We start from the raw sequence: 9,099 nt of genomic DNA on the forward strand, positions 1-9,099 counted from the left end.
TGGCAAATTCTACATGAGTTTGTTCATCTCTCTTTCTCGAGTTTCGAAATTTCTGGCGGTAAGCCTCAGGAACTAACTCATAAGCTTTCAAAATAGCTTTCTTGACTACTTGGTAATTTGAAATGTCATCTACAGATAAAGAAGAATAAATGTCTCTAGCTTTACCAATCAAGACACTCTGAAGAAGCATTGTAAGCTTATCTTCAGGCCATTTCATACTGTCAGCTATTTTCTCAAAATGCAGCAGAAAATACTTGTCAACTTCTTTCTCTTGAAAAGGAGGAACTAACCTAATGTTTCTACTGACATCAAAACCTCTGTTTCCTTGTAAACCCCTAAAAGTTAGATTACTTGAACTGTCTTGAGAAGCTAGCTCTAATTCTTTCATTCTAAGTTCTGTTTCAGCTTGAATTTTCTGCTTCTCTAACTCTAACATCTGATCTCTCTCAATTTCTTTTTCTCTTAACTCTCTTTCTTTGTCTATTTCTTTTTCTCTTAACTCTCTTTCTTTGTCTATTTCTTTTTCTCTTAACTCCTTTTCTATTTCTCTTTCTCTCATTTCTTTCTCTATTTGTTTCATTTTCATTTCATGTTCAAGTTCCATTTGTCTAATTTGGATTTCTGAAGTGACTGTTTCCTCTATACTATCTAATGCACTAGAGTCAAATTTGCCATTGTCAACAAAATATCTTATAATTACATTCCTAATTTCAGCTTTCCTCAAATTAGTTTTGATAGTAAGGCCTAAATGTTTACCCAATAACAGTAAATCCTTCTTACTAACTTGCAAAAGAACTTCCAGGGATGGCGCTTTAACAAACTGTTCTACCTGCATAGTAGTCATATTTATCTAGCTGTTGGTTTCAAATGTAAACTCAAAGTTTGTACACAAATTTTGAAAATTTCTTTATTAATTTTTCAAAGTTAGATTCCACAAATAAAATATCGATCCCGGACACGAGCCCCCAATTCTGTTACATTAACGAATAACAGAAAGGAGAAACCAGCAGCTAAATTCAAAACACAATTTAATTATATATACAATATTATACAGAGATGGTTTACAATATCTAAAGTAATTGGTGGTGGTACAAGAGTAATACGATGATTTAAAGTGTAACTTATCTGTATGCGAATGTCCTGGTATAATCCTTGATCCTTCCAGGTTTCAAATTCACAATAATCACAAATCCACAAGGAAATTGAATGTCCACCGATGATTTGTAAAGTTCCAGGCAATATGAATAAATCCACACAAAGTGTTGTAATAATCCACAGATAAAGTCACAATAGCTCTCCCAATAGAATCTTATATGGCGCTGTACAATTCTTGATATGTCTTATTACAGGTCTCATTACAGTTCTGATTAGCCTTGGACAGCTGGAGTATATATAGCTAAACCCTAATTCAAGAATATTGGAGAACCTTCTACTTCTAGAAATATCTAACTAAAAGCAGTAAACAAGTAAACACGCATAACTTTCTGGAAATAGATCATTCTAGATCTCTACTTAAAATCAACATGTTTACAAACATATTTGTTTATACATGATTATATTCTAGAAAGTTCTATAACCTAAATCAATGATATGACCTTTATAGGATGTATTGATAAAAAAAGCTATAGGAGTTATCTCCCTTATCTCATAACTACATGTATTTAGTGTCATACATAACAGTAGTATGTGTGATTCAAGAGAAATTGAAGACGAATACCATATTATCCTTCAATGCAACAAATATAAAAAGGTAAGAGAAAAATATATTAAGAGTTACTACTAGAAAAACCCATCTGTATTTAAATAATTGAGTTATTAAGAGTGAAAAAATATAAAGGAGTCAGTTCATTAGGAAAATATATATACGAGGCAACAAAACTAAGGCATAATCAAGGTAACGACTGATATCTAGTCTTGATAATCCATCTATTAGATAATAGTACATGTTGTAACTATACTTACTGCTTACTTCTAACTTCTCACAAAGGAAAAGTGTGACCAATAAATGTCTTGTTACCAAAGTTGACTCCACAATAATCCCCTTTCATGGCCAATCAGGATTACTTGACCATGAAAGGGTCTTATTTCCCCATTCATGGCCTATCAGAATTATTACATTACCTTGAAAGGGACTGGAAGTAAGTAAGCAGGTTATTTGTTCTCACCCTGAATTAAATCGCATAACGTTATATTTACAGCAAGGAGGAGTGTGACATAAGAGACCATTCAATAGTGAGAGACTGACAAGAGACTTCCATTTACACACATTGAAATTATGATGGGAATCAAATATACAAAAGGAGTATGAATCAATGGTACCGTTTGAGTGTTTGAAGTGAATAAATCAATTTGATACGTGTATAGATATTTACATAAATGGCGAACGTTTATTTCATAACCTCAATTGGAGTTAATAGATACCAGGATCGGTGTATTTAAGTATTTGATTCTTAACGACCTGTTACAGCTATTATTGAATTTTGCCCACGTACCAGTTTAACATTTGTAGTACTTTGACAGAGAATCTGTTAGCTACCTTTATTAAAATTCACAATGCTCCAGGGGCATGTGATAGGGCGTGTTTGACGCTGTCCATTCAGAATGTAAAAAGTGTTAAAGACATTGGTATGATATATAAAATGGAACACAATCACTTCAAACACACACAATTAGTGAAATTAAAAGGTTGATTTCGATTTTTTGTCGGTGGATAAGTCATCTTTCATGCATTAATATAGGAATAAAAGTAGCTTTAGAGAAGCGCCAACTAATATTGTTTGGAGTCGATGTTAGCAATTACTGTGACGTAATCAAAAGGCACACGAGGACCAATGTTGTCAAATTTTGAGACTTTTCGTAGTTTTTGATCTATGCAATACGATTTATCTCATCTAAAAATCGTGTCTTTTTATACAGTAGATTTTCATTATTGCAAAAAGGCTGACATGGCACTTACAATATGCAACGTAGTCATATGTGCGATTTTCTTTATTTGTCTTTACTCATTTGATTTTATTTATGTATGTTCAAATGGCGGGGTTGGGTTAAAACCATCCCAGTTTCCGAAGGCTTGATATTTCGGGGACTTCTTCATATTGGATAACAATCCAACCAAAAAACAAAACAATAATTCTGTTTGAATTAGTAAGAAATCAGGCCCATTTTGTTTATAATTTTACCATATAAAAACGGCATAATACGACAGCAGCAATGTCCATCCGTGCGTTAACATATTCTATATTTATTTTAAAACTAGAATCTATATTTGAAACGGAATTAAATGGAAAAATATTTTTTTTAAATGCTCAACGGTGTTATTCGGTAGTGTTAATTCGAATGGATAAGTTGTAAGTGTTAGGTCTATCCTGGGACTGTAACGTGTTAGGTCTATCCTGGGACTGTAACGTGTTAGGTCTATCCTGGGACTGTAACGTGTTAGGTCTATCCTGGGACTGTAACGTGTTAGGTCTATCCTGGGACTGTAACGTGTTAGGTCTATCCTGGGACTGTAACGTGTTAGGTCTATCCTGGGACTGTAACGTGTTAGGTCTATCCTGGGACTGTAACGTGTTAGGTCTATCCTTGGACTGTAACGTGTTAGGTCTATCCTGGGACTGTAACGTGTTAGGTCTATCCTGGGACTGTAACGTGTTAGGTCTATCCTTGGACTGTAACGTGTTAGGTCTATCCTGGGACTGTAACGTGTTAGGTCTATCCTGGGACTGTAACGTGTTAGGTCTATCCTGGGACTGTAACGTGTTAGGTCTATCCTTGGACTGTATCGTGTTATGTCTATCCTGGGACTGTAACGTGTTAGGTCTATCCTGGGACTGTATCGTGTTAGGTCTATCCTGGGACTGTAACGTGTTAGGTCTATCCTTGGACTGTAACGTGTTAGGTCTATCCTTGGACTGTAACATGTTAGGTCTATCCTTGGACTGTATCGTGTTAGGTCTATCCTTGGACTGTAACGTGTTAGGTCTATCCTTGGACTGTAACGTGTTAGGTCTATCCTGGGACTGTAACGTGTTAGGTCTATCCTTGGACTGTAACGTGTTAGGTCTATCCTGGGACTGTAACGTGTTAGGTCTATCCTTGGACTGTAACGTGTTAGGTCTATCCTTGGACTGTAACGTGTTAGGTCTATCCTGGGACTGTAACGTGTTAGGTCTATCCTTGGACTGTAACGTGTTAGGTCTATCCTGGGACTGTAACGTGTTAGGTCTATCCTTGGACTGTAACGTGTTAGGTCTATCCTTGGACTGTAACGTGTTAGGTCTATCCTTGGACTGTAACGTGTTAGGTCTATCCTGGGACTGTAGGTCTAACTGTAACGTGTTAGGTCTATCCTGGGACTGTAACGTGTTAGGTCTATCCTTGGACTGTAACGTGTTAGGTCTATCCTTGGGACTGTAACGTGTTAGGTCTATCCTGGGACTGTAACGTGTTAGGTCTATCCTGGGACTGTAACGTGTTAGGTCTATCCTGGGACTGTAACGTGTTAGGTCTATCCTGGGACTGTAACGTGTTAGGTCTATCCTTGGGACTGTAACGTGTTAGGTCTATCCTTGGACTGTAACGTGTTAGGTCTATCCTTGGACTGTAACGTGTTAGGTCTATCCTTGGACTGTAACGTGTTAGGTCTATCCTGGGACTGTAACGTGTTAGGTCTATCCTGGGACTGTAACGTGTTAGGTCTATCCTTGGACTGTAACGTGTTAGGTCTATCCTGGACTGTAACGTGTTAGGTCTATCCTGGACTGTAACGTGTTAGGTCTATCCTGACTGTAACGTGTTAGGTCTACTGGGACTGTAACGTGTTAGGTCTATCCTGGGACTGTAACGTGTTAGGTCTATCCTGGGACTGTAACGTGTTAGGTCTATCCTGGGACTGTAACGTGTTAGGTCTATCCTGGGACTGTTAGGTCTATCTGGACTGTAACGTGTTAGGTCTATCCTGGGACTGTAACGTGTTAGGTCTATCCTGGGACTGTAACGTGTTAGGTCTATCCTGGACTGTAACGTGTTAGGTCTATCCTGGACTGTAACGTGTTAGGTCTATCCTGGGACTGTAACGTGTTAGGTCTATCCTGGGACTGTAACGTGTTAGGTCTATCCTGGACTGTAACGTGTTAGGTCTATCCTGGGACTGTAACGTGTTAGGTCTATCCTTGGACTGTAACGTGTTAGGTCTATCTGGGACTGTAACGTGTTAGGTCTATCCTTGGACTGTAACGTGTTAGGTCTATCCTGGGACTGTAACGTGTTAGGTCTATCCTGGGACTGTAACGTGTTAGGTCTATCTGGACTGAACGTGTTAGGTCTATCCTGGACTGTAACGTGTTAGGTCTATCCTGGGACTGTAACGTGTTAGGTCTATCCTTGGACTGTAACGTGTTAGGTCTATCCTTGGACTGTAACGTGTTAGGTCTATCCTGGGACTGTAACGTGTTAGGTCTATCCTGGGACTGTAACGTGTTAGGTCTATCCTGGGACTGTAACGTGTTAGGTCTATCCTGGGACTGTAACGTGTTAGGTCTATCCTTGGACTGTAACGTGTTAGGTCTATCCTTGGACTGTAACGTGTTAGGTCTATCCTGGGACTGTAACGTGTTAGGTCTATCCTGGGACTGTAACGTGTTAGGTCTATCCTGGGACTGTAACGTGTTAGGTCTATCCTGGGACTGTAACGTGTTAGGTCTATCCTTGGACTGTAACGTGTTAGGTCTATCCTGGGACTGTAACGTGTTAGGTCTATCCTGGGACTGTATCGTGTTAGGTCTATCCTGGGACTGTAACGTGTTAGGTCTATCCTTGGACTGTAACGTGTTAGGTCTATCCTTGGACTGTAACGTGTTAGGTCTATCCTTGGACTGTAACGTGTTAGGTCTATCCTGGGACTGTAACGTGTTAGGTCTATCCTGGGACTGTAACGTGTTAGGTCTATCCTGGGACTGTAACGTGTTAGGTCTATCCTGGGACTGTAACGTTAACACCGTGTCTGATTCCCTTATTTTTAGTAGCATGGCGTTCAACTTATGTTCCAGCATGCCTTCCGGAGTATAATGAAGGTAGTTTCTTCAATCATGCTGAACGTTTGTCTGGTTGGTTGGTTAGCTGTTAATAGCATTGAAATAAACAGCAACGGTCACATAGGACGCTGCTCATTCAATGTATTTTATGGGAAGCTGCTGTATATTCGCGTTGTGTCTTCTTCTAATCGAATCATTACTGTTTAATGTAACTCTTTGGTGATCCAATATATACTCTCTATATATGTCTGTAGATGGCAATCCATCAATAAGTCTACAGTTTTAATAATGCTCAATCTCACAGTTCACGTTTTGGAAATCCAACTTTGAAATATGTAATGAATGACCGTGGTTGACGCACTGTCCCTTTGGTCGTTTATATGAAAAAGTGACTATTGTAATTTTGAAATTAAAAAAAACAACTGCACAAGTATATTAATGCCTATATCGCCTGGGAAGGTGTTAACAGAATAACACTTGACTGAAATGTGAAAAATTCGGCATCATATTAATTGGCGGTAATTCCACAATGATATGGATTTATACCGTAATGTAGATCTGAATATTTAACCATCAAAACATATATATATATTACGAACAATTATGCAAGAACAACGAACATATGATATTTCGCTATGATACTTCTGTTTGATAAATGGATCTTGCACACATTACTCTAATCTATCTACTTTTTTTACAGGTTTTCATCCAAAACTTTGAAATGTATGATCATAGCACTGATGGCATTGATGTACTGTGGGGTTGTGATGTTATTATACTCGCGGCTGTGTGCACGTGAAGAACGTACATGTTATGGAATTGTGTCCTTTTACAAAATGTCACGTCTACGAATCGAGCCAAAGGAAAACCTTTTCAATGGAACATCATATGTTTCTAAAAAGACATTAAACACTTCGTCTATCGCCAACATCAGTTACAAAGTAATAGACCGTGATATCAGAATACATTACTTTAACCCAAACCAATGGACAGAACCCTAATACCTTCAGTAAGTGTGCCCACAAATGTTCTTTAACGTTTGGAAGTGATTATAAGACTTACTCCACGAGTCAGTTTGTAATATTTGATGGGAGTAGCACTCTCCCTAGAAAACCTCCGCCTAAACCAACTTGTCAAACTTGGATTTATCATGGCATGGAACCACCATTTCTTCAGCCAAGAATACAGAAATGGAGACGTAAGTTTAACTGGACAATTTCCTACAGAAGAGATGCTGACATCACACGCATGTACGGTACTATGCTGTTTAATGAAGTTAAGGGGACGGGAGGAATCAAACTTAAAAGTAATTGGAAAGAAAAAATGCGGGGAATTGCTTGGTTTGTGTCTCATCGAAACGTATCAAGCAGACGAGACCAATTCGCCGACACATTACAGAACTTCATCAATGTGGATATTTACTCCAGAACTGGGTCTAAGAAATGTCCTTCAGACAAAATCAAAGACTGTGAAAAAATGTTAAGTGATAAATATAAATTTTATCTCTTTTTTGAGAACTCTTTATGTCGTGATTACGTCACAGAAAATGTTTTCAGATTTATTGTGCACAAGCTGACGTCATACCCGTCGTTAGGGGCGTGGAGGATTACTCACTGTTTGTTCCTCCTAATTCATTCATAGACACATCTAAATTCAATAACATTTCAAGTCTAGCGAAAAAGCAGATAGAGCTTGCAAACAATAGAACTGAATTCGAAAATTATGCTCAATGGAGGAGATACTACTATAATGAACCATCAGGTAACCGGGCATTTTGTCAGCTTTGTGCCGAGGTCCATAGAGTTCCAGTCAAACAAAGATTGTACGATGATCTGGATACCTGGCTTCAAGGCGATGAAAATAATCCAATGTGTCGTCAGGTCGTCGACATTAAATAAGCGACCATTTTCAGTTGTTACGATTGAAACTGTATTTAAGTGTCATAATTCCTGACAAATCATGTCGTATTCTTTTAAAACAATTGCCACAGCGGTACTAACCTCAACTCTTTTTTTTCTCTTCTGACTCTGGGGTAAATCTCACCAAACAGTCGTACTTTACTGACTCTGGGGTAAAATCTCACCAAACAGTCCAACTGTACTGACATAAGGGTAAAGCTCACCAAACAGTCGCACTGTACAGACATTGGGGTAAGGCTCACCAAACAGTCGCACTGATCTGATATTAGGGTAAAACTCACAAAAAAGTCGCATTTTACTGACGTTAGGATAAAACTCACCATACAGTCCCACTGTACTGACATTATGGTAAAACTCGTCAAACAGTCGTACTTTACTGACATTGGGGTAAAGCTCACCAAAAAGTCACATTTTACTGACTCTGGGGTAATGCTAACTAAACAGTCACACTGTATTGACATTAGGGTAAAACTCACCAAACAGTCGCATTTTAACTGAATCTTGGGTTAGGCTCACCAAACAGTCGCAGTGTACTGATATTAGGGTAAAACTCACCAAACAGTCGCACTGTGCTGACATTGGGTTAAAGCACACCAAACAGTCGCATTTTACTGACTCTGGGGTAAACCTCACCAAACAGTCGCATAAAACTGACATTGGGGTAAAGCTCACCAAACAGCCATACTGTAATGACATTAGGGTAAAGCTAATCCAAACAGTCGCACTTTTCTGACATCGGAGTAACGCTCATCAAACAGTAGCACTGTAAATAAATTGGAATAAAGCTCACCAAACAGTCACACTTTACTGACTCTGGGGTTAAGCTCACCAAACATCCGCACTGTACAGACATTCGGGTAAAACTCACCAAAAAGTCACATTTTACTGACTCTGGGGTAATGCTCACAAAACAGTCACACTGTGCTGACATTGGGGCAATACTCACCAAACAGTCGCATTTTACTGAATCGTGGGTTAGGCTCACCAAACAGTCGCTGTGTACTGATATTAGGGTAAAACTCACCAAACAGTCGCACTGTACTGACATTGGGTTAAAGCTCACCAAACAGTCGCATTTTACTGACTCTAGGGTAAACCTCACCAAATAGTCGCACAAAACTGACATTGGAGTGAAGTTAACCAAACAG

The 9,099-nt window shown here is 38.7% G+C and overlaps 1 pseudogene; it reads left to right on the plus strand.

The window, feature by feature from the left end:
• The first annotated feature begins 1,685 nt into the window (after window positions 1-1,685).
• LOC138317650 (alpha-(1,3)-fucosyltransferase C-like) lies at window positions 1,686-8,376 on the plus strand (annotated as a pseudogene).
• The last annotated feature ends 723 nt before the right edge of the window (window positions 8,377-9,099 follow it).

The sequence above is a fragment of the Argopecten irradians genome, chromosome 3 (genome assembly GCF_041381155.1).
Source record: "Argopecten irradians isolate NY chromosome 3, Ai_NY, whole genome shotgun sequence".
In the NCBI taxonomy this organism is placed as follows: Eukaryota; Metazoa; Mollusca; class Bivalvia; order Pectinida; family Pectinidae; genus Argopecten; species Argopecten irradians.